This window comes from Lacerta agilis, chromosome Z, assembly GCF_009819535.1.
Source record: "Lacerta agilis isolate rLacAgi1 chromosome Z, rLacAgi1.pri, whole genome shotgun sequence".
Lineage (NCBI taxonomy): Eukaryota > Metazoa > Chordata > Lepidosauria > Squamata > Lacertidae > Lacerta > Lacerta agilis.
In genome coordinates, this window is record NC_046331.1 from 25,034,017 (window position 1) to 25,060,424 (window position 26,408).

Sequence of the window (26,408 nt, forward strand, 5' to 3'; positions counted from 1 at the left end):
ATCAGAAGAATTCATCACTGACTTTGCAGACATATCTCCTAATATGCATACTTTTTTCCATAGTTAAACCAGAATTTGAAACAATCTGAATGCAGGGTGCAGCAAACCCTCTGATGCAACTGTGGAATGGAAGTGAAGATATCTACTCATCCCTAGCCAAACCTATCCTGAAACTTCCAAACATCACCACCATACCACATTATTCCAATTGTGGTAGTTACATGAATTGTACCATTTGAGGGCTTTTGCTAACAATTTATGTTTCTCATCCTTGGTCTGTGTGACCGTTTGGCTGACAAATTGCCCTTGTTACATACAAGAGAGGTTCAAATTCATTGATATTCATGAAGTGCTTGTCAAAGGAGCTGGCATTTGCTTTTGTCATGATGAAGGAATATGTTCCCGTTCAGTAATGGAATGGGCAGAGGAGATTTGAAACCAAGCAGTCGTGAGCAATTTATTAGAGCAAAGCAAAACTCCTGCTGCTTAACCTGATTTTCTCTCACAATGAAAGGCCTAACCCTTTGCAGATGCAAACTTCCTGGCATTTCAAGAAAGTTTCACAATGGGCCAATAAGCCTCTTAAACAAGATTGAATTTGCTATTGTGCATGTTACAGGCTGAACAAACAGAGATTGGGCGAGTTTCTGTTCATCCGTGTGCCGCTTTAAAAAAAAACAAATACCAGTTTAATATAAATGGAAATGAGGGCAATATTAGTGTGAACATAAATCTCGATCTATTGTAACCTAATAATGAAAGCCATACTTTTTTTAAGAGCCTGGATAAATGGCTAGAGGCATCATTTTTAGAGGCTGGATCACTGCTATTTTTAAACACAGATTCACTTTTCTTTCTTTTTCTCTTTGCTTGCTGGGCCTTCAATAAATGGCAGTACAGGCAGCAAAGCGGCAATAGGAAAGTTTCAAAATCATGAAAAACTAGCATGCTCTGTGGGCTGTCACACATCACATGACTATTATTGTATCAGTCAAAGAACAATATGGGATAATATTGCAAAAGATTTATAAGGACAAGGGACAGATGCTGCTTTCTAATAGTTGATTTTCTCTCACTTTATATTTTCATAACCTTTAAGTGATCATAGGACTATAGCTAATGACAGTCATCCAGCCATTTGACCTTTTCTATTTGGCAGAATGCCAGTACAGTTCCAATACTTCCATCTCGGCCGCAATTTCATACTGATTTCACATGTTATTCATATAAAGTGACTACATTAAAATCCATTTGAGGTTTGAAGAGTTCATTTCCATCTAATAGGCATTCGGCTGCAACATTTTTGGAATTATGAGCTGCAAAAGAATCATTGTTAAGCAAACTATAAATGGGACCTCATGTTCTTTCCTGTCCCAGCCATTCATCCATTCTGTCTTCTGATACTCTATTCCATTCCGACTCCTTGTGGTTGGCATTCGATTGTCTCAAGAGACAGTGGAGTGCAGCACTCGGGGTGAAGTCAAACTGCTGCATTAGCAGCACTGAAGTGACTTCCCCAGGGCGCAAGCCTAGGCAGTGTATACGTAGGTCCTGGGCTTCCCAGAAGAAAAGACTTCCCTCTCGGCCTCGCTGATGTGGTCCAAAAGAAAGCAGAGCAATATGTTTGGTTGCCAGCTTGGCTGCAGGAGTTGCTGGAAGGAGGCACACAACTGCTGGATTTATGTAGGATTTACTCCTTAGCCTTTTCTAGTTTTTTGTTTTTTGTTTTTTTTTGTTTTTTTGTTTTTTTGCAGTAGTGGGGTGGGGAAGCCAAATGTCAAACTATTCTTCTTAATACTGTAAGTGTAAGAGCATCCTAACATTAGTCTGATTTATTTGACTCCCTATATGAATCACTCCCCATAAAAATCTCAAAGGGATTTCCCTATAAAGTCATCAGCAATGAAAACAATTCAAAACACTTCAAAACAAAACAAAACAAAAAACAAAAAACCCCCTCATATATACCAACAATTCAAAACAATTGCACGTATTTATTTATTTTTTCAGATCCAACAGACTAATAAACTGGGGTAAGGCTTTCCACTTAAAAGGCTTTTTGAAAATAGAGTATCTCCAGTAGGTGCTGAAAAGACAAAATAGATGGCGTTCACCTGATATGTAACAGGAGGGAGTTCCAAATGGCAGGTGCCGACACACTAAAAGCCCACTCCTTATATCACATAGAGTTGGCCTCTGGATAGGATGGTATTTGCAGGATGCCCCTTCTTACAGAGTGCAATGATTTGTTAGGTATACAGGCGGCAACTATTTCAGGCACGTCCAATTGATATGCGATCACTGACGTGCGGGTTCTTTTGGACCTGGAAGAGGACAGAATGGGAGCACTTAGGTGCGCTCTGCCAAAGCGTGCAGGGGCTGTGAATGGGCACACCCACCCACCCTGCAAAATGGTAACCACTTGTAATAAGGGGTTGAGACAATCGTTTAAATATCTGTCACATTGTTATTTTTTGAAATGTGTGTAATTCAGAGCAAGTACTCCAGAACATATCCATAATGATGTGATGGTTCCTTTTTGCCACTTGGGACTATTTTCATTTCTCTCCATCTTTTCTTTTCCAATTTAAAAATGAGCAAATTTGAAAAATACAAAAAAAGGGAAACCATTCAGCATGATCAGCAACTATTGCGTCTGGAGGGGAAAGGGATGCAAGGTGCACCTAGGTATCCTAGTATGTTAATATGTATGGCACTTCAAGTGTGACCCTGTGCTGTGTTCATAACTAAGACATCCAACGTTGCACAGTTATCATTACTGTTAGGACATCCAGATGGGGACCCTTCTGTCTTATCAGATTGTAGTCAATGGCTGTGGTGCTGGTAGTGGTTCCCCTTCCAAAAAGTCAGAGAGGAGTCTTCAAATGAAGCTACTTTCATTTTTATGTATCATCCTGGCATTTCTATCATCTGCTGAACGCTCCATGGCTTTGGAGGGTAGAGTGAGGTAGATGTGGGGGGGGGGGGGGGACAGGACAGATTTCCACAAGTGAGGAAGCTGTTGACATGAAACTCCACCTCTTTAGACTTATTAAAATGAACTATAGGCAAGCACAGTTTCAAGACCTGAGGAAGCTGATTAAGCAGCTGATTAAGTCAATTAGGCTGCTTAGGGACTCCTCTCTCCTCTAGTATTGTTAGCTAGGAAGCCTAATAGGACAATTAGGATTAATTAAAATCAGCCTGATTGATTAGGACGTGTAAACCAGAGCATCAGGCTCACAAGAGAGGTTATGGGAATATTGAGGTGGCATGCTCTTTCTGGCATCTCAATATAACCAGTAAAATTCAAGGCTTGGGCCACCATTTAAATGGCCCTTGAATTACTGCATCTCATTTCTCCATAGCCAGTTAAATGGCTCAAGCAGTTGCAGTTCCTTCTTAAATTGCATTACTCTATATGTACTCTTATTTCCAAAACTGATTTTTCCAAAAGAACCTTGGGAGAGTGTCTATGTTTGTAAATCAAAACAAGAGTACTGCAATATAAAATATTTTTTTGTTTGTTTGTTTGTTTGTTTAGGAAGATAAAAAATATTGTGTATAGGGCAGTTGAATTGAAAGATACATTTCTCAAAATACTCTTTAAACAAATTATTGAAAGAAACCATTGGCTAAACAATGTGCTTCACTTGATAGCTATTGCCACTTTAGAAAATGTCTACTCCTAGGTCCTAGTCAAACACCCAGTCAGATGGGTGGGGTACTACTACGACCACCACCACCACTACTGCTACTACTAATTCAGATTGCTTTGTTAAACAATCACACAAACAAAATAAAGGGGCCAGCTGTAATTTGTTTTTGTAACCAGCATAGTAAGGAAAGTTTTCCTAAAAGGTGGCATATACATACATCAAATTAATTAATGGTATAGCATTCAGCTTGGTCCTGAGGATCATACTTAAATGAAATGCTAAGGACATTCAATGCTACACACTTTTCAGCTCTTACCTCCCCAAGTCACATTTTGATCAGGGCTCACTTTTGCAGGATTCCTGTTTTTCATCATCATTGCCAATTTGAGAAGTCCAAAAAAAGCCCCCCCAAAAACCATACTATGCAGCAAAATCATAAGTACAGATTGGAATACAATACACGGCATAACTAGCAATGCCACTGGCTGAAGTAGATGTATTTACAAGGCAAGAAATGACCCGAATAGCTCCCCCAAAGTGACCCCTCCAATTTCAGGTGGTTAATTGCCTCCTTTTCCTCACAACCACTGATCAAAATTTCGCCACTACTAATGCCCACTAAATTTTTTCTCCCAGCAAGCATTTAACATAAAATTGAACTGACTTTCCTGGTAGTTTGGCCAGTAAAGGAGGCAATCATTCGCTGACAAGTTCCAGGGTTACCATTGCAAAACAAAATAACACGTCCCACAGAGGGATTGTTTTAATATTTCACAGAATGATGTACAGAATATGTATCAGGACATTTATTTATTGCATTGATTTCCAACCTTTTTTCTCCATGCAGTTTAAGGTGGTGTACACGTTCTCCTGCTCCCCATTTTATCCTCACAACAACTCTGTGAAGTACGTCAGGCTGAAAGGCAGTGACTGGCCCGTGGTCACCCAATGAGCTTGATGGCTGAGTGGGGATTTGATCCCTGGTCTCTCAAGTCCTAGTCTGTCACTATAACCAGTATACACCACATTGGTAATGCCAGAGGAAGCTCTCTCTCAGAAAAAAAGTTATGATATGATAGGGGCTAATAAGCTATCACATATCAAGCAACTGTTTCAGATTTAATAAGGCTCCCTTGTCTCAGTAATCTAAGAATCACAAAGCAGTGAGACAATGGATGGTTTCTTGGAAATTATTTTTAGCCAATCATTCAAGTACATTTCCAATTGCAGATGTTGAAAAGCAAGTATTAATCATCCTCTGATTCATCCTCCTTACTTTAAGCCCTCTGTTATTTGAAGAATATTGTGTATATTGTCACAAAGCTGCTGAAAAGTCATCAATGTGCCCAGCAATTCAAACAGTATGCTTTTTTTTAAAAGCAATCATTTTAAAAAGTTTTTGAAAGATAAAAGCAAACAACAACAAGTAGAGGCTGCTTGTTCCATGACTCAACCATATTACATAGCTTTAGTATTTAGCTTTTTGAACTGAATTATTTGTTATTTGTTATTCCACCCTGCCTCTCTTTTTGCATGACACAGAATCATCGTATCATAAAATCATAGAGCTGTAGAGTTGGCAGGGTCCTTGTGGCTTATCTAGTCTAACCCCCTGCGATACAGGAATCTCAACTGAAGCATCCATGACAGAGGGCCATCCAACTTCTGCTTATAAACCTCCATGGAAGGGAGCCCACTCTGCTCAATTCACTAGTGCTGCATCACACTGTTACTCATGTTAAGCTTGTGGTCTTCTAAGACTCCTAGATCCTTTTCACTTGTACTACTGACAAGCCAGGTGTCCCCATACTTATATCTGTGCAGCTGGTTTTTCCTGAATAAGTGTAGGAACTGCCATTTGTCCCTCTTGAAATTCATTTTGTTACTTTTGGCCAGTGCCTTTTTTCTAGGGCGGGTGTGTGTGTGTGCTGGTACTCACCATGAAGTTATTACAGTAAAGGCTTGTTTTGGTGCTGGCCATGGTACCACCCTTCACAGCCACATTGCCTGAGGTTTGACTAGATAACATTCTAAGGGTACCTTCTAAGTTTGCAATTCCTCAAAGCTTCCCTCCCCCCCATCTTCGTACTACCTGGGGCTCGTAGCACTGACTTTGGTGACTTCTGCTGCTCCTGTGCCTGCCCCGCTATGACCATCACGAGTGCCGCCAGCAAGGCAACCAGGTCGCGCAAAGCCAGATGATGTCTATAACCCATCACCACAAGTTGTATCACAGCTCTCACAAATTCATAGTGCTCTGTCACTCTGTTACCCTGTTGTCTGCAATAATAAAACATTTTTTAAAAAACCATAGCTCTTGTTAACGCCACATACACAAAATGTGCAGAAATCTGTGTGTGTGTAAAATTGCAAACAGGTGCAGAAGTGGGGCAAAGTGAACTATAGACTGGGAAGATAAGAAAGTGAGAGTAAACAAACCTGATGGATTTGTCTACCCACAGTTGTATAGATGGCAGGACTGAAGCCATTTGACGCTTGACTCTTCCGTTGAGACAAGGCTTGGACTTTTTCAGCTCAGTTTGTTTAGTCACAATTTCCTCTAAGTGAACAATCAGAAGCTGAAAATATTTCAAATGATTCAGTGAGCACATTAAAATATGCCCGCAGGAAGGAATGCGGTTTTTAATTTGGCCTTCCCACTGTCTCACTGATGTATGCCTGTGGAGATGTGACACAGGAGTTCTGAATGCTAAATAAAGCAGTCAGAGCAGAAGAGCCACTGCAGTCACTCTCTGTGATGTTATCGCTCTAACCCCCCCCCCCCCCCCGCTATCTGAGGCCTCTTTGCTTGCCTGCTCTTCTGTTCTGCTGCTCAGATTGCCAAAAGGAATAAGATAATGCATGACTGGCAGCCAGCAGCTTGGAGTGAGGCTTGCCACTTGTCACATTGCAGCTACTGTCTGCCAAGGGAGAGAGTGTGGGGAGGTAATCCACTTTCAGAAAAAAAACTCAAAACCTGTAAAATGGTGCATGTTTCCAAAGTATGCAATTTAGATACTGAAAAAGCAAAGGAAATGATATCATAGCAGCTGTTCTAACTATGGGCTCCTCTAGGCAACTCTGTATATTGAGAATTGGTCGCAGAAAACTTACGCAGAGGTTAGATTAGCAAAAAGAAGCATTTGTTCTGATTTGTTTACAGGTCGATTATTTTACAATGGGCATTCATTCTGAATTCATCCTGTTCCACCTGCAAGATGTTCACGTTTTCCTGTTACCCATTTGTCCATACCACACTTTTCTACGCATTCCCGCAGCATTTTCTCTTCCATTTTTGAAACAGCAACTGGGTTAATGGATCTTTCTCCCAAGGTGCAGTGGCGGAGGAAGGGGGGTGGGCCACCCCGGGTGCCAGCCTAGGGGGATGACATCACCGTGGGCGGGCACCTCCCCCTTAGGATGCTCGCTTGGGTGGGCACCACCCCATTGGGATGATGCTCTCATGGGCGGGCTCCTCCCCTTTGGGACACTCACTCAAGCAGGTGCCTCCCCCTTAGGATGCTCGGGCGGGCAGGCGCCGCCCCATTGTGACAGTAAGGTGGGTGGGCACCTCCCCCTTGGGACACTCACTCGGATGGACACCTCCACTTTAGGATGCTTGCTCGGATAGGCACCTCCCCCTTGGGATGCTTGCACATGTGACATGCCACGCCACCCCAGATACCGAAGCCCCTTCCTCCACGACTGCCAAGATCCACTAGAGTGACCGAGTCCTTTAAAGTGAATTAAAGTGAAGCCACAAACATGAAGTTCCAGTGTGCGCTTGATGTCCTTCCACAAAATACTTGAAGTCTGGAGGACCCCTGACCCCTCTAGAGAGTCACTTTTTTGTATTCCTTCTTGGCAAATCTCTGCATTTTATTTCTTTATCTAACCTTAATCCATTCTCTGGATGGGGGAATCAGTCGTGCTAATTACTTACCTGGAAGAAGCGGACCATTTAGACCCATTCCAGTCGGGATTCAGGCTTCATCATGGGACTGAAACTGCCTTGGTCGCACTGGTCGATGGTCTCCGGCGGGCTAGGGACAAAGGTGAGAGCTGTTTCCTAGTTCTGCTGGATCTCTCAGCGGCTTTTGACACCATTGACCATAACATCCTTCTGGACCATCTAGAGAGGTTGGGAACTGGGGGCACTGTTATACAGTGGTTCCGTTCCTTCCTCCTGGGCCGTGTTCAGAAAGTGGGGAGGGATGAGTGTTCAGACCCCTGGGCTCTCAATTGTGGGGTGCCTCAGGGTTCTGTCCTCTCCCCCATGCTTTTCAACATCTACATGCAGCCACTGGGAGAGATCATCAGTGGGTTTGGGCTGTGTGTTCATCAGTATGCAGATGATACCCAGCTCTACCTCTCTTTTAAATCAGAACCAGTGAAGGTGGTGAAGGTCCTGTGTGAGTGTCTAGAGGTGGTTGGAGGATGGATGGAGGCTAACAGATTGGGGTTGAATCCTGACAAGACAGAAGTACTGTTTTGGGAGGACAGGAGGCGGGCAGGGGTGGAGGACTACCTGGTCCTGAATGGTGTAACTGTGCCCCCTGAAGGACCAGATGTGCAGCCTGGGAGTCATTTTGGACTCACAGCTGTCCATGGAGGTGCAAGTTAATTCTGTGTCCAGGGCAGCTGTTTATCAGCTCCATCTGGTATGCAGGCTGAGACCCTACCTGCCCACATACTGTTTCGCCAGAGTGGTGAATGCTCTAGTTATCCCTCGCTTGGATTACTGCAATGCGCTCTATATGGGTCTACCTTTGAAGGTGACCTGGAAACTACAACTAATTCAAAATGTGGCAGCTAGACTGGTGACTGGGAGCGGCCGCCGAGACCACATAACACCGGTCTTGAAAGACTTACATTGGCTCCCGGTATGTTTCCAAGCACAATTCAAAGTGTTGGTGCTGATCTTTAAAGCCCTAAACAGCCTCGGTCTAGTATACCCGAAGGAGCATCTCCACCCCCATTGTTCTGCCTGGACACTGAGGTCCAGTGCTGAGGGCCTTTTGACGGTTCCCTCGCTACAAGAAGCCAAGTTACAGTGAACCAGGCAGAGGGCCTTCTCGTTAGTGGCACCCACCCTGTGGAATGCCCTCCCACCAGATGTCAAGCAGAAAAACAACTACCAGACTTTTAGAAGACATCTGAAAGCAGCCCTGTTTAGGGAAGCTTTTAATTTTTAATATATCATTGCATTGAATATTCTGTTGGAAGCCGCCCAGAGTGGCTGGGGAAACCCAGCCAGATGGGCGGGGTATAAATATTAAGTTGTTGTTGTTGTTGTTGTTGTTGTTGTTGTTGTTGTTGTTGTTGTTGTTGTTGCAGGGGAGACACCTTGATCGTGAAGGAGGTTTTCCCAGGGTGAGGTTTTCCTCATCCATTGTACTTCGGGTGTGCTGACCCCTGTGATTTCCCCTAATGTGGGAAACTCGACTGCATAACGGTTTTAGGGATGTATTTTCTGCATCAGTGTGGATTTCCATTGTGTGATAAGGTAGAACCTAGACTCCACCAAACAATATGTGAGCCTGTGGTGTCAGAGGTAGTATTGTTAATGGTGCCCAGAGCCAGAAAAATACTTAATTTAGAGGAAGTAGATCTTCTCTGTGTATTAAATGTTTGCCCCTGCACCAGCATATTGAGTAAACAACACCATTTCTGCTCCTGTAATAAGCTATTATATTCATTTTCAATTACAAGCAATTACTACAAAAACTACCCTTTTACAGTAAAAATGTTCTGAAAATATTGTAAAATGTTTAGGAAAAAACCTATTGCTAGCTTGGTTGGTTTGAATGTGGTGCCACCTGCATATTCCTGTATTGCAGGGGGTTGGACTAGATGACCCTCATGGTCCCTTCCAACAGTACAATTCTGTGATTCTCTGATTCTCTGAAAACTAATGTTTACTGATGTTTATAGTTATGGAGGGTTTTTCCCCCCCCTAACCTCTTTAAGAAATTTGGAAGAATCTGGTCTTTGAGTAGAGAAATGCCCCAAACATCATTATTTGGTTTGTGTCAACCAACTCGCACTTCCCTGACCATTTGTCTATGAACAAATGATGGGATGTTTTACTGCCCCAATCCACTCATATTGGCTGAGTTAATGCATTTTTGGAACATTCCATGTCACAGATTTTTTGTTTGCTTGTTTCCAGGAGGAAAATGGTAAGTAGTTGCTGGCTCTAATTTGGTGACATTGCCAGTTAACAATATTTGACAGTGGTCTAAGAGGACTACCAGCCATTCTACTTGTGTATAAATTGCACAATGAAAAGTGCATTTGGGGTGAGTGTCTTACACCACAAAATTGGATGAAGGTTAAAAGCATTATTGAACGACTTAGCATTTTAAAAATCTTTCAGCAGTGTGCACAATGTACAATATGATAACAATGTCTGTCACGGCAACCTTGCCTTTGGTGTTGCGGTGGGATAACAGCCGGCTCGTTTCTCGCTTTTGAAAGCATTTTATTGTCCTTACTAATTACAGAGCTATAATTCACGTCTACACTCCATTAAAACAAACATCCTAACTGCTATCTTCCGTTACGCGCCTTTTCCAACACAATAACCCCTTGGTGCTCCGGAAGTGACGCGTGAATCTCTTCTTCCCGCTTTTGCTCCCCTCCCCCTGTTTATTACTGACATCAGCACTCCCCCTTTCTTCTGGCGATACCTCTAAGAGATTGCTGTCATCATCGTCGGACGTATCTGTTGAGATTAATGGGCCCGGTTCTCGATACCTCGCCCCCTCCCCCTGCCTGTCTGTTTTGCTGCTTTCCCTCACTGATCCTCCTCCCACGCTCCTCTCCCGATCCAGGCTTGTCTCCGTGACATCCACTCCCTCCTCCAAGCCCCCTTCCTCCCCGGAGTCGCTGGACTCAAGCGGATGGTGTATGATCGTGCTAACATTCTCCACTTCCCCGTTCCCATGCTGCCACTGTTCCGTGCGCGGTGGAGTGACAAACCCCAGGAAGTCTGTGTCCTCATTTTCATCCGACTCAAACACTGTCTTCCACTGTTCCGTCGTAAAGGGTGCGAATGACACTACCTCGTCCACCTCCTCCTCTGACCAGTCTGGATGGGGTTCCTCTGCCTCCTCCCCTCCTCTGGACCCTTGGTCCCCCATGCCCTCCTCCTGATGTCCCTGCCAACATTCATACCCCGGTGGGGCTGGCTTTTGTGGGTATAACGCATGGAATTCAGCCTTGAGGTATTCCTCCTGAATATTATCATGGCGCAACCATGTGTTGTTCTCGGGGTCCTCCCCTTCCCAGGCTACCAAGTATTCCACCTGCCCCTCCCTCCACCGGGAATCGAGGATCTCAGTGGCCTCATTGCCTGCCCCCACTTCCTCCACTGAAGGCCCTGTTGTCACCCCCCCCTTCCCCTTGATAAGGGTGCCCTTCCCTGTATGGTGTTAACAGCGCTCTGTGAAACACGGGGTGAATTCTCATGTCCTCAGGCAACCTCAGCTTGAAGGCTACGGGATTGACCTGGCCCACTACCTGGAAGGGTCCCAAACGTCTGTGCTCTAACTTCCTGCACCTGCTTCTGGTGGGCAGCCCCCTGGAGGACAACCACACCCTGTCCCCCACCCTGATGGCCTCCCCCTCCCTCCGATGCTGATCCGAAGCCCTCTTATAGGCTTCTTTGGCCCTGTCCAGCGTGCTCTTGAGTTGCTCGTGCAGTTGGAGCATCTCCTCCGCAAAATTTTCTGCCGCTGGCACACTCGGGCCCCGATCCTCTCCCCTCGGGAACGACTTCGGATGTCCTCCATAGTTCGCAAGAAAGGGTGTCATCCCTGTGGAAACATTAACTGAGTTATTATAGGCAAATTCCGCTAAAGCTAGGAACTTTGGCCAGTCCGTCTGTCGTCGGCTAACGTAGCAACGTAGGTACTGCTGCAGTATAGCATTGGCCCTCTCTGCCTGCCCATTCGTTTGCGGGTGCCTGGCCGTCGACAAGTTGAGTTCCACACCCAAGAGCTCCATGAGCTTGCGCCAGAACCGCGACGTAAATTGGCGGCCTCTGTCGCTCACGACCCTCGATGGTACTCCATGCAGCTTGAAAACGTTGTCTACAAACAACCTGGCTGTCTCCTCTGCCGACACCGCCCTGGGACAAGCCACAAAATGGCACATCTTGGTGAGCATGTCCACTACGATTAACACTGCCGTCTTGCCCTTCGACGCCGGCAGATCTGTCAGGAAGTCAATGGACACCATCTCCCATGGCCTCCCCGGGGTGGGCATGGGATGCAACAGTCCGGCAGGGGGTCTATTGTCACTTTTGACCCGTTGACACAAATCACAAGCTTGCACGTAGCCTTTGACGTCCTCCTGCACCCCTGGCCACCAGAAATCCCTGGTGACCAACTGCAAGGTCTTTTGCTGTCCCGGGTGCCCTGCCGAAGGGCTATCGTGCAGTTGCTTGAGAACCTTAGCCCTCAAGTGATCGCCCGGAACATATAATGCTCCCTTGTAGAACAACAGTTCATCCTTGGCTACGAAGCCGTCTTCCACCCCTGTACCTTGTTGAAGGTCTTTGAATTTCTGCTGCGCAAACGCATCTTCCCTAGTTAGACGTCGTATGAGAGACTCTTGATCCCTGGCTCCAGCGCACTGCCATCGGCTGGGTGGCATCACATGTCTCTCCTCCGGCACTCCCTCGTCCTCTAGGTACTGCGGCTTGCGAGACAAGGCATCCGCCCTCGCATTCTTGTCCCCCGGGACATAATGGATCCTGAAATCAAAGTCGGCAAAAAATTCCGCCCATCTGAGCTGTCTCTGGTTGAGCACTCTGGCTGTTCTCCAGTACTCCAGATTCTTGTGATCCGTGTAGATCTGGATCTGATGGCGGGCTCCGATAAGGAAATGCCTCCATTTTTTGAGCGCCGCTACAATGGCCAACAGCTCCTTATCCCAGATGGTGTAGTTGCGTTCCGATTTGCTGAGTTTTCTTGAGAAAAACGCACAAGGTCTCCAGTCGCCTGCTGCATCCTGTTGCAGCAGTACCGCTCCTACCGCCCTGTCCGACGCATCAGTTTCCATGCATATGGGCCGCTCCGCGTCGAGGTGCAGCAGCTGTTCCTCTGAGGCGAATACCTTGCGTAACTGCTCAAACGCCTCCTGCGCCTCTGGAGTCCACTGAAACTTCTTCTTAGTACTCAACGTGTCGGTTATTGGGCTAGTGAGCTGCGCAAAATTCCTGATGAACTTGCGGTAGAAATTGCTGAACCCAATGAAGCGTTGTACATCTTTTCTGGTCTTGGGTGTTTTCCAATCCAACACTGCCTTTACCTTCTCCCCGTCCATTGCCAGACCTTTGTCCGACACCCTGTACCCCAGAAAGTCCACTTGCCGCACATGAAATTGGCATTTCTCCAGCTTCGCATACAGTTGATGCTGTTTCAACTTCTGCAACACCTGTCTCACATGCTGCTCATGCTGCTTCTCATTTTCCGAATAAACCAAGATATCGTCCAAGAAACATACACAGCTCCGGTACAACAAGGGACCCAGCACATGGTGCATAAAGGCTTGAAAGGTGTGTGAGCCCGCCTGGAGGCCAAAAGGCATCACTGTATATTCGTAGGTGCCAAACGGGGTAAACATAGCTGTTTTCCACTCATCTCCTTCTCTGATCCTTATGAGGTTGTAAGCTCCTCGTAAGTCCAACTTCGTGAAAATCTTCCCCTTACGCACTGCCGCCAACAAGTCGTCGATCCTGGGCATCGGAAAGGCGGTCGGTTTCGTTCGCGAGTTTAAGATCCTGTAGTCGCAAATAAGGCGTTTTTGTGCCGTATTTTTCTTGTCCACGAAAAAAATCGGACTTCCTCCCACCGCTTTAGATTCTCGAATGAATCCCCTTTCCAAGTTCAGTGTGAGGAATTCCTTCAGCTCCTGCAACTCCTGCTCCGACATAGAATACAACTTTCCTGCAGGCAACTTTGCCCCCGGCAGCAACTCAATTTGACAATCATACGGCCTATGGGGGGCAGTCTGTTGGCTTCCTTTTCACTGAACACTTCCTTGAAATCTTCATACTGTGGTGGAATTCCCCTGGAGTCTTCCAACCGTACCGTGGCGATCCTCCCCTCCGTCTCCGACGTTTCCACCTCCATCAGGCAATTCTCCGTGCAATGCGAAGATCCGAAGGTGAGCGACCTCTGGTGCCAGGCAACGACCGGATCGTGAAGATCTAACCAGCTCATGCCCAATATGATTGGCGCTCCGGACAGGTGTGTGACATTGAAAGCAATCACTTCCTGATGCCTCGAGACGCTCATCCTCATGGGCGGTGTCTGATGTCTCACTTGGCCCCCCAGCAGCTCTCTCCCATCAATTGTGGTCACCACCAGGGGAAAATCCAAAGGCAGTAAATGGATCTGGTGGGCCTTGGCGAAGCTTTCGGACATGAAAGAGGCTGAGCTGCCCGAATCTAGTAGAGCTTCTACCTCTAGGGGGTACCCGTTTGGCAATTCCAGCCGTACCATCAGCACAATTCCCGGCCTGGGCTCCCTTGGAGTCACTGCACTCGGCTGTTGTGGGGGGTTTACTTGCGTGCCGCCTGGTCGGTCTGCTCCTCTCTTTTTTCCAACCAGGCGTTTGGCGTCTCCCTGCTCCTGTGCTTCCCCACTCGCCTCCTGCCCCGCAGCCGCTGCCATCCCTTGCCACACTCGCTTCTGCGAACAATTACGGGCTAGGTGTCCCGTCCTGTCACACACAAAGCATTTGCGCGTCTCCTTCTCCCCCTTGCTTAGCAGCTCCCTGCGAGGTTTCTCTTTGAGGCTTTCTCTTGTGTCCCAACGACCGATTTCCATTGGCTCTTCGGGGGGCAGATGCTGCCTGTTTCCCTGAACCGGCTGAACACCCTGGGAAGGCCTCCTGTAAGCATGGAATGTCTTACTGCCCGGTACATTTCGCCCTTCCCATTCCCTTAGTTCCTGCCGAACCCCCACTTGCAGAGCCAGTTTGATATAAGCATCCGTATCCTTGGGTTTCGGTCCCCTGCTTATTTCATCCAAAATTTCCGGGTTCAGCCCCTGCTGAAAGAACGCTTCAGTTTGTGGGGCTAAAATCTCCCATCCCAGTCTATGACAGAGAAGGGTAAATTTAGCCACATAATCTCTCATTGTCCCTTTCCCTTGTCTGAGACTCATGAGTTCCTGCTTTGTTATCTCTTGATCAATGTCACTTGTGTAATGAGCCGCCATGGCATCCAAAAAATCCTGGACATTCCCAAGCGCTGGGTTGTTACTTGCCAAAAGTGGGCGTACCCATTCTCTCGCTGACCCCGTCATGTGTGAAATAATAAAGGCTACCTTCTCAGCATCAGTCTCAAAGTCTCTCCCTCTCACCCTCAGGGCATAATCAACCTCAGTCCTGAACCCCAAATATCCCCTGGGGTCCCCATCAAACTTACTCACTGATGCCAGCTGTTGCCTCTGAGTCACCACTGCTGTGGCTCCTCCTCCACCGGTCTTGCGAGCCTCATCAAGCCTAATTTGAAGATCTCGTAAATCTTCCTCCAGTTTGGCAACTCGAAGCTCAGAACGCTTATTTATCTCTTCCAAATCATCAGCTCTGGCTTCTCCTTCCTGCCGAACTTTCAAAATTGCTTCCTTGGCTTGAATCTCCCAGCTGGCCCTCGCAGCTTTCAGCTTCTCTTCGACCCCTTCCATGTCTCCTTTCCAACAGTCCCACAGCAACGCAGTGGAGTTAGGATGTGTTGTCACGGCAACCTTGCCTTTGGTGTTGCGGTGGGATAACAGCCGGCTCGTTTCTCGCTTTTGAAAGCATTTTATTGTCCTTACTAATTACAGAGCTATAATTCACGTCTACACTCCATTAAAACAAACATCCTAACTGCTATCTTCCGCTACGCGCCTTTTCCAACACAATAACCCCTTGGTGCTCCGGAAGTGACGCGTGAATCTCTTCTTCCCGCTTTTGCTCCCCTCCCCCTGTTTATTACTGACATCAGCACTCCCCCTTTCTTCTGGCGATACCTCTAAGAGATTGCTGTCATCATCGTCGGACGTATCTGTTGAGATTAATGGGCCCGGTTCTCGATACCTCGCCCCCTCCCCCTGCCTGTCTGTTTTGCTGCTTTCCCTCACTGATCCTCCTCCCACGCTCCTCTCCCGATCCAGGCTTGTCTCCGTGACAATGTCCATTTTAAAAATGACCTAAAACCAATAAAAAATATAAAAGCAATATAAAGAAGAGAAGAAGAGTTTGGATTTGATATCCCGCTTTTCACTACCCGAAGGAGTCTCAAAGTGGCTAACATTCTCCTTTCCCTTCCTCCCCCACAACAAACACTCTGTGAGGTTAGTGGGGCTGAGAGACTTCAAAGAAGTGTGACTAGCCCAAGGTCACCCAGCAGCTGCATGTGGAGGAGCAGAGATGTGAACACGGTTCACTAGATTACGAGTCTACCGCTCTTAACCACTGCACCACACTGGATCATCTACAACAGTCAGAGTCCAATCTTATGAGTCAGAGAAAGCCTGGAGCCTGGATTTTTCTGCTCTGCAAATTTAGAGGAGGTGTGTTTTAAGAAACTTTCTGTCCCACCTTTGTTTATTCTTTCTTTATTCTAATGAAAACATCAAATCAATTGGGGAGTTTGCACCACTCCACTACCTAAAATAGAGAAAAAAATATGGCCAAGTATTTCAGCCAAAGACAAAAGGTATTAAATATCCCATCTACCCAAACCTACTTGTTCCTTTCTAGATTATCTCCAAATGAATTCTTGCCTCTTTGTTGGCATCTGTCTGTCTCTAGAGATAATGGAATGCTCCTCCAGAGGTGAAATCAAACCGCCAAAGAATCACAGCTCCTGCTGTGGCTGCAGAGACTGGTGACTTGTAACTTTTGGCCACCAATCTTGTTAAAATTGTGTGTTTCCTGACTTCTTCCTACTCTACCTGTAGTCTACTGATATTATGACTTTTTCAGAAGCACTGCACCCTTCTGATATCTCCGCTGTCATTTCTGCCTTCTCCGAAACATCTGTTTTCAACACTTCCCTATTCTCAGTTTGTTCTTTTTTTGCTTTGCTACCCCACTTACCTGCTCAATCTTGAGCTCTGGCTTTCTTGTCTCTAGTTGACATGTTCGTTTGGATTATCATGCTGCTAAACACCTGTGCAGGAAAACAAAAGACCTGGCTTGTTTTTATTTTATTTTTCATGTTAAATTCATGGGGCACAGTCAAGCCAATGATTATCATTGGTGCAAATAAAAAAGTTAAGCATGTGATTTCCATAGGACCAGTGGGAATTTGAAGTAACAGCTTTAGCAGGAACCTGACATTCTCTTTCTTCTCCCCGACCTCCTTTCTATGTTTTTGTACAAGCAATATAACTACACCATCCACCTGGTCCCAATCTTTGACACGTCTTTTCTACTTTGATGGTCTGGTAAGGTTTGTCACTCTGTCTTGACCCTTCTACCCTTCCCCTCGAGGCCTTGCCTTGCTCCACCCAGTGATAAATATGTCATACGTCTATCACCCCTCCTTTGATCTCATAAATTTATTCTTTATCTTCACCATATCACTATCTTTCTCTCTCCTCCTGCTATTTCCACACTTCATACAAACCACTGTTGCTTCCCTCCCACCATACTGGACAATACACAGGCAACTTTGGATTGAATCCAGATTTAACCATCTATAGAGTAGACTAACTAATCAATGAGACTTAAATCAAACATTACCAATTTAAATCCAACGTGAAGCCAGGTTGAAATGGGTCTAGGTGATCTGAGCTCACCTCAGCCATCATATACTCTCCACCACCAAAAAAGCGGCATTAGTCAATGGATGGAAGCTATTCAATACCTCAGTGTCTAGCAAAGGTTTCTTAAGAAAGGAATGCACCAATGCCTTTTTCAGGGCCATTGGTACCACCATTTTCTGAAAAGCGGCATTTACCACCCCACACACCTAGCCAATCTCCTGTGACTGAATCTTAAAAGCTAGTGTGGGCAAGGGTCAATAGTAAAAGCATTAGGGCCTGTATCTGTAGATGGCCAAAAAAGAAAAATACAACCAGACATTCAAAATAATATCCATGATGGATACTATTATGCATTAGAGCAGTGGTTCCCAACTGGTGGTCTGCGGACTCCAGGGGGTCTGCGAAACCCACCCAGACAATCCATGGCAACATTCACATAGCAAAAACTACCATAGAGATATCAAAAATTTCAAAAGTAGGGGCATTTGAAAAGCAGTACTTAGCTAATTGGGAACCACTGCATTAGAGTGAAGTAAACATATTGGAATAAGATCAAACTGAATGTTATAGGTTGTTTTCTTTGGCAGGGGGGAAGCACTGTTTGGAGTATTTATTCCCCTCCCCCAAAGAAAGAGAGCACTGAACTGGTCAGGAATTGAATCAGAATGCAATGATCGCTGTGAAGTTTTGTTTCTTACCCTTGTAAACAAAGCTTGTTTCGATAATTGACATTTTGTTTCAAATGCATCCCAGAAAACGTAACGGTATATGGCTAGTAAAATCAATATCTGCCTGCTAGCGTCTGGGCTCCCCCATCACCTCCCACTGTGCTACAGTCCTTCCCACAGGTCATTTCTCTGTCAAAGGAATGCAGGATGCATTTTGCTACCCACAGACCAAAACTGAGGCCCATGAATCTGTTTGCAACTGCCAGCCAATTTATGCACTTCTCCGAATTTTGAAATGCCTTATCAGTGCATAAAAGCAATGCACTGGAATATATATTTTACATAAAAGTGTGTACAAAATGTGTGATTTACTGGTGAATGCATTGAAAGAATGTGCATTTTATATATAAAGTGCACACACAATATGTACAATGGTGCAAAATGAGATGGAACTTTCTTATGATTGAGAACCAGTGCGAATGAAACAAAATTATCTGCTCCATTCATCCTATTCTGAAGCACTCAAAACAGGGCACCAAAAGAGGTTATTAGGATGTGGGCAGGTTCGTAAGTCAACTACCTCCTGGAATTGTGATAAGAGCAAACACAATAATTAGTCTGAAATTCTTTTCAAGTTAGAAAGAGCAGTACAAATGGTAGCTGTAGCTGTTGTCAGTTGTTACCAGTGGTATAATTTGTTCACTAGTAGCCTTCATTCCCACAGTCAGTGTGTGCAATTTATTTTCAAAACATTTCTTGCACAAACAACGGAGAAAGGAAATCAATATCACTGAGCCACTGTCTGCTATCCTTTGCCCAGATTATTTCCATTGTCTACACTGCAAACAAAGACAGGTTGCCCTACTTACTTCCTATAATTTATATCTTATTTGTAGACTGTGGTGGGAAGAGCAGGAGATGATTAGAAATCCAGTAAAAAAAAAAAGTGCAACTCAGGGGACTCCTATTATTGAAAGTGATCTAATTTTTCAGTTCTTAGAAGCTGCTTATGTCTCAAACCTCAGCTTGACAATACCCTTGGTAGGTATTAGTGCAGGCATAGGATTCAACCTTTTATTTATTTTTTTTATAAGATTTTATTATTTTTCCATGAAACAAAACAACATTAAACCTACATGCATAAACACCATAAAAACATAATAGACAATCAACAATACAAAAATACAACAAAACCATACAGCAAAACAAACTTGTACAAACCTTGCTAAATACTTATCTCTGTTTCTAAACTTGTTTTAACTTCTTAGGGGGACTTCCCCTGGTCCCTCCTCTGTCTTCAAAAACATATATACTTTTAAGGTAGCTTCATTTCTTTTGTCATTAACTTAAACTCAATATTCTATTATTTTTTAAATTTATCTAAACCAAAATATTCCTTAACATATATTCTATATCTTATCATCTTCTTATACCAATAGGTCTATCCAATCAAATATTATCTTCTTAAACAATTATATCTCTACTTATACTTCTAAAGCCGATTCTTTTATATATTCCTGCACAAACATTCAAACATTGATTTTAACATGATTAACTAAATAGTCTTTAAATTTCTTCCAATCTTGTGACACCTTCTCCTCCCTCTGGTCTCGGACTCTGGCGGTAAGGTCTGCAAGCTCCATGTACTCCATCAGTTTCATCTGCCATTCTTCAATTGTCGGTATCTCTTCGCCCTTCCAAGTTCTTGCCAATAAAATTCTAGCAGCTGTTGTGGCATACATAAAAAACACTCTATCCTGACTGGGTATCTCATCATTGGTCATGCTCAAGAGAAAAGCCTCTGGTTTCTTGCAAAAGGTAATTTTCATTACCTTCTTAAGCTCATTATAAATCTTGTCCCAGAAGGCCCTTACCCCTGAACACGACCACCACATGTGATAAAAAGTACCTTTTGACGATTTACATTTCCAACACACATCCGACATTTTAGAGTTCATTCTAGCTAGCTTGACTGGTGTCAGATACCATCTATATAGCATTTTCATTACATTTTCTCTTAAACTATTGCAAGCAGTAAAGTTAATATCTTTCCTCCACAATCTCTCCCAGTCATCCATCATAATGTTATGACCAACATCTTTTGCCCAATCTATCATTGTTGATTTAACCAACTCATCTTTAGTATGCCACTCTAGCAACAAATTGTACATCTTGGAAAGGTTTTTTGAGTTCGATTCGATCAGTTCTGTTTCCAGTTTTGATTTCTCCACCTGAAAACCAACTTTTTTATCTAGTTTAAAAGTTTCATGTACCTGATGATATTGCAACCAGTCAGGGACTTGACTTTTAACTTGATCATAGCTTTTCAGCTTAAATGAGTCCCCTTCCTGTTGCAATATGTCCATATATCGCAACCATCTAGCAGACATATTTGGTCTCTTATAGGCCTTAGCCTCCACTGGCGATATCCATCTAGGAGTCTTTCTCTCCAGTAAGTCTTTATACCTAATCCAGACCTGATACAAAGATTTCCTAATTATATGACTCTTAAAAGTTCTGTGAATTTTAACTTTGTCATACCAAAGGTATGCATGCCAACCGAACATGTTATCATATCCCTCCAAGTCCAACACATCTACATTCTCTAATTTGAACCAATCTTTTAGCCAGCAAAAGGCAGCTGCTTCAAAATAAAGTCTTAAATCCGGCAGGGCAAAGCCTCCTCTCTCTTTGGAGTCTGTTAACACCTTAAACTTAATTCTCGGCTTTTTGCCCTGCCATATAAACTTCGATAGATCCCTTTGCCAAATCTTGAAGCAATCCATCTTATCCAAAATTGGTATGGCTTGGAATAAAAACAGCATCCTTGGTAGAACATTCATTTTAATGGCGGCTATTCTTCCCATTAACGACAATTTCAATCTTGTCCATATCTCCAAGTCTTTTTTTATCTCTATCCACAGTTTTTCATAATTGTCTTTGTACAGGTTCACATTTTTTGCTGTGAGATTGATACCTAGATATTTTACCGATTTGACAAAATTGAGGCCGATGCCCTCCTGTAATCTTTGTATCTGTTCTGCACTCATATTTTTACTTAAAACTTTGGTTTTCTGTTTGTTTAGTTTGAAGCCAGCTACACGTCCAAATTGTTCAATTAATTCTAAGGCTTTGGGGACACTGCTTTCCGGTTCTTGTAGGGATAGCATCAGGTCATCTGCAAAGGCGCGTAATTTGTATTCTTTCTCTCCCACTCTGATTCCTTTTACCTGTTTCTCTTTTCGTAGCATGTTTAAAAGGACCTCCAGGACCGTAATAAATAATAAAGGGGAGATAGGGCACCCTTGTCTTGTTCCTTTTTCAACTTCAATTTCCTCCGATATCACGCCATTTATTATTATTTTAGCTCTTTGTTCAGTATAAATGGCTTTAATACCATTTAAAAATCTTTCTCCAACTCCCATCTTTTCCAAATTCTTTTTCATAAACATCCAAGATATTTTATCAAAAGCTTTCTCCGCATCAATAAACAATAGTGCTGCCTCGGTATTTATGTTTCTTTCCAGTTTTTCTAAAATGTCCACAATAATTCTCGTATTATTGCTTATTTGTCTTCCTGGAAGGAAACCCGCCTGTTCTTTGTGTATATAATCCTTCAGCACTCTTTTCAGTCTTGTAGCCATAACATTTGCAAAAATTTTATAATCCACATTCAATAAGGAAATTGGACGGTAATTTTTCATTTGCATTCTATCTGTGTCTGGTTTTGGAATCAGCGTGATAAAGGCTTCTTTCCACGTCTCTGGTGCCCTATCTCCTTCCAATATTTTGTTGCATACTTCCTTCAATGGCTGTGAAAGCCAGTCTTTAAGAGTCTTATAGAACTTTGCAGTTAGTCCATCTGGTCCTGGGGCCTTTCCTAATTGCATGTTCTTAATTGCCTCCTCAATTTCTTGGATCGATATCGGGTGGTTGAGAGTTGTTAGTCTGTCCTCTGGGACTTTCTGCAAACCATGTTGTTGCAAAAACCGGTCTATCTCTTCTTCTTTTATCCTCTCCTCCTTGTACAGTTGCTTGTAAAATTTTTGAAAGCACTTTCTGATTTCCTCCGGGTTCTCCACTATTTTCCCATTTACTGCCAAATTGCCGATGACGTTGGCCTTTTGTCTTTTCTTCAATTGCCAAGCTAATAGTTTTCCACATTTATTCGCTGATTCAAATGATCTTTGTTTCATCATTTTCAATTTCCATTCTAGATCTTGATTCATAATTTTAGCGTACTGGGATTGCAAGTATTTAATTTCCTTTTGAATTCTTGAAGATTTGGGATGACCTCTTAACTCCTTTTCTTTAACTTTAATTGATTTCAACAGCCTTTCCATTTCTGCATTTTGTAGTTTTTTCTTTTTCGCTTTTTCACTTATGAGGAATCCTCTCATTACCGCTTTACTTGCATCCCATGCAATTCTTTTTTCTACTTCCGAGTTCCAATTGATTTGAAAATACTCCTTCATCTTTTTCGCAGCTCTTTCTACCAGCTTGGTATCTCTCATCAACGCGTCATCCATTCTCCATCTAAAGGATCCCTTGGAAACCATTTTAAGGGTTACCTGTACAGGATTATGATCCAAATATGTCTTTGGGCCGATTTCTGCTTTATATATTTTAGATGTCAATTCGTTCGATATCCAGATATAGTCTATCCTCGACCATGACTGCTGGGATTCACTGTAGTAAGTTGCCTCTGTCTCGGTGGGGTTTTTCAACCTCCAGGCATCCTCCAAATTTAAATTGTCCACCATTTCAAAGAAAGTCTTGGGCAGTTTCCCGTCATTTGTTAATTTTGTTCTTTGGGATCTGTCCATTAAAGTGGAAACAGCCCCATTAAAGTCTCCCAGGCAAATCAGTTTGTAGTCCAAATAGTCCAACAGCAAGTCATGTATTTTTTTGTAAAAAATTGACTTTCCATCATTTGGTGCATAAAGTCCCAGAATCAAGAATTTTTCGCCTTGTGTTTTAATCTCAATTGCGATGTATCTCCCTTCTTCATCTTTAAATAACTGTCTTGGATTATATTTCTCCTTTGCGTATATTACCACACCTCTCTTTTTGACCTTATCAGATGAAATGAACTCTTGGCCTAACTTTTTATTTTGTAGTAATCTTCTGTGTCGCCGAACTATGTGGGTCTCCTGTAAACATATAATGTCCAAATCCTTCTTTTCCAATCCATGAAATACTCTGCGTCTCTTTGGTCTCTGGTTCAATCCCCGTACATTCCATGTCAGTAACTTCAACGCCATATTCCTTTGTTTTAATCCTCTCCTCCAGTTGCTTGTGCTTTCTTGTCTTCTTCTGGGTCTTTATCGCTTGGTCCTGGTACCCCCGGAGGTGGGAATACTCCTGGACGTCTATGTACAGATGGGTCAGGCAGCCCTGCCTTGAGTTTTTCCAAGTGTTTATCCAGAAATTTCTGCTTGTCAGCCAGAGATTTAATTCTTGTCTTTTTTCCTTCGAATGTAAATGCAAGACCTTCTGGAAACTCCCAACTGAAGGAGATGTTGTTCCTCCTTAGTTCTGCAACCAAGTCGTTGTATGGAATTCTTTTGTCTAAAAAAAATCTGGGGATATCCTTATAAAAAATGACTTTGCTCCACTGTACCACCAGGTTGTTTCTATAGTGTAGGTCCAGAAAGAAATCTCTGTCGTTTCTATCGTGCAGTACCAGCAAGCAGTCACTGACTGTTTTGCTGCTTTTCTTCCCTCTGGACCCTCTAGGCCCAAATCTGAAGGCTTTCACTATGCGTGCTGCGACGTTTACTTCTTCCAATTCCCAATATGACGAAAATTGCTGTATAATAAAGGCTTTTAGGTCTTCTCCTTCCAATTCTGGAAGACCCCTGATGCGAAGGTTCCCCTCTCTCTGGTGGAGTTGAAGAAAAGCAAGAGATTCTTCTACAGTTCTTTGTCGTGTGCCAATTCCCTCCAAATTCTCCAAGTCAATATTGTCCAATTTCTGTTCCACTTTCTTAATTTTTTCTTTGACCACTTTAAATTCCTCAGAGTCTTTTTTTAACGTTGTTACCTCCTGTGCCAATTTATTTATTTCATCTCTGTTCTTTCTTACATTTTCTTCAATTTGGCCAATTGATCTCTCCAAGGTATCTGTAGAATTTTTTATATCTGCTTTTAGGTCTACTTGGAGTTTCTCTATTGCAGAGTTAACTGAGGCATTAACCGATGTAGTAATTGTATTAACTGAGGCCTGTGTTTGCTTCAACCCCTCAGTCACACATTTAAGTCCTTCTGCTATTTCTGCTACAGTAGCAGTTAATTTCTCCATTTGCTCTTGTAGAGTTAGGGAAATAGAGCCTTTTCTTTGTGCAGAGCTAGATGTTTTTGATCTAGTGCTCTCATGCATATCCTGTGAGCTCTGCAATTGTAATCTCAAGGTCACTCCAGTTGCTGTGGTTGCTGTGGTAACCGTCCCAGACATTCACAGCAGAAAGCCAACAGTCTTAAAAATAAACACCAGGTGGCCAGCAATTCTCTCCTGAGAACAAAGAGACTGCTGAGCCAGGAGTTCCACACAAATCCAGCAGTTTAACTTTTAACTTTTAGGCACAGAGTTCACAATTTTTAAAAGTCCTTAGTCTTCAGTCAAAAAGAAGTTAGTCCTTTTGTAATCCAAGTCAGAAATTATATTTCCCTTGCAGTGTTACCACCAAGACTTTATTTTACGTTGTAACTGGCCACAGAATAGCTAAAAAGTCTCCACTGGTAAACAGTCACTGACACAGTAACAAAAAAAAAAAATGGCAACAAATTACTGCAGCCCGCTACCGACCCGGAATCCTAATCCTGAGGGAGAGCGGTGTCTTCTTTTGCCATATTTCTCATTTTTAAGTCTTTAAACATCCTTAAAACAACTTTTAATCCACTTTTAAAAAGTTTAGCAGAGTTCGCAAAACTTTTCCGTTAGTCGCGGCTTTGATCTTTTAGCGCTACCCAGCTCCGGTAAACAGTTCAAAGGGAGCAGGCTTCCTTTAATCTTTCCTCTGTAAGTTATTATTCTTTAAAAGTTTTAAATCAGTTCCAAAGTACTACTTACAGAGTTCCTTTTAAAACTTCTTCTTCGGAAGTGTCGGATGCTCAAGTCTGGCGGGATCGCTGCTTTGTTCCTCCAAAGGCAGTCACCTCTTCAGCCCCGCACCGGCGCTTCGCTCGCCTGATTTACCCCCTTACGAGGGTCGATCAGGAGCAAAGACGGCGCGTCTGGGACCCACGAGGCAGGCGGTCCACGGGACGCTCTTCCCGTGGCTTTAAGGGACCCGCGGCGCAGGCACGGTAGTCCCTATAGCCTTATGGAGGACGGAGCTGTCAGGCTCCCGTCCGCCATTGACCGGCACCTAACCGGAAGTCAGGATTCAACCTTTTAAGATTGAGGGTCTTATGAGATGCAGTGACATCAGTAATGAAACACATGTTAAAACAAAATCCCAGATAATGGTGTGATGATACTCCCAGGGGTGTGACTCCATGCTGGGCACTTATTTGTAAATAACACTGAAGTATTATGGATCTTCACCAGTTTTGATCTGGCCCCCTCTGACTGCAGATACTACTTTTCTGAAAGGATTTAAATAGTGCATACAGATAGATGTTTCCTATTTGTTTTATTTCATTTTAAGCATACAATCCTAGGTACACAAACTAAGACGTGCATTGAACTATATGCAGTAGGATTTTCCAATCTTTGGGGGCTGTAGGGCACATCTGGAATTTTGATAATGTTCCATCTATGGGGGGCAGTCTCAAGGATTATACCTGTATATTAATTGCACCATGTCAGAAACAGACACAAACAAACAAACAATGCAAAGCAGTTGTTTTGATCTATTCAGCCTGACCTTTAGATGGGTTTAATTCCTCTATGGTGGATTAGAGATTTCAGTTTATTAACAAAATTAATCATTATATAGATTTAGACCTGACATTTGTGTTATTGACATTCTGGACTCATGCTAATGCAAACTGACAGTATCTTATTTGGTTACTCAGGACTTGTCTCTTCAGAAGTAACTTGCGGTGTGGAAATCTGATTTGCTTTCCATCAATTTTTATACGTGGGGAGGTGGACTGATAACTAGATATCAATAGAATAACACTGAGATTGTGACAGGTTCTAAACAAAGTTGGCAATGGACACCAGCTTGAGTTTCTTTCAAAGGGCCTGCCTAAGCAATTGTATACAGCAACAAACTCCTGCATGTCTCCAAGATAGTTGTCTAAACAACAGTGGATTGATAAAATTTGGCATACTATTATTATATAAAAACTTATGTACA

The 26,408-nt window shown here is 43.5% G+C and overlaps 1 pseudogene; it reads left to right on the plus strand.

The window, feature by feature from the left end:
• The first annotated feature begins 8,992 nt into the window (after window positions 1-8,992).
• Window positions 8,993-9,108, plus strand: LOC117040521 (annotated as a pseudogene).
• The last annotated feature ends 17,300 nt before the right edge of the window (window positions 9,109-26,408 follow it).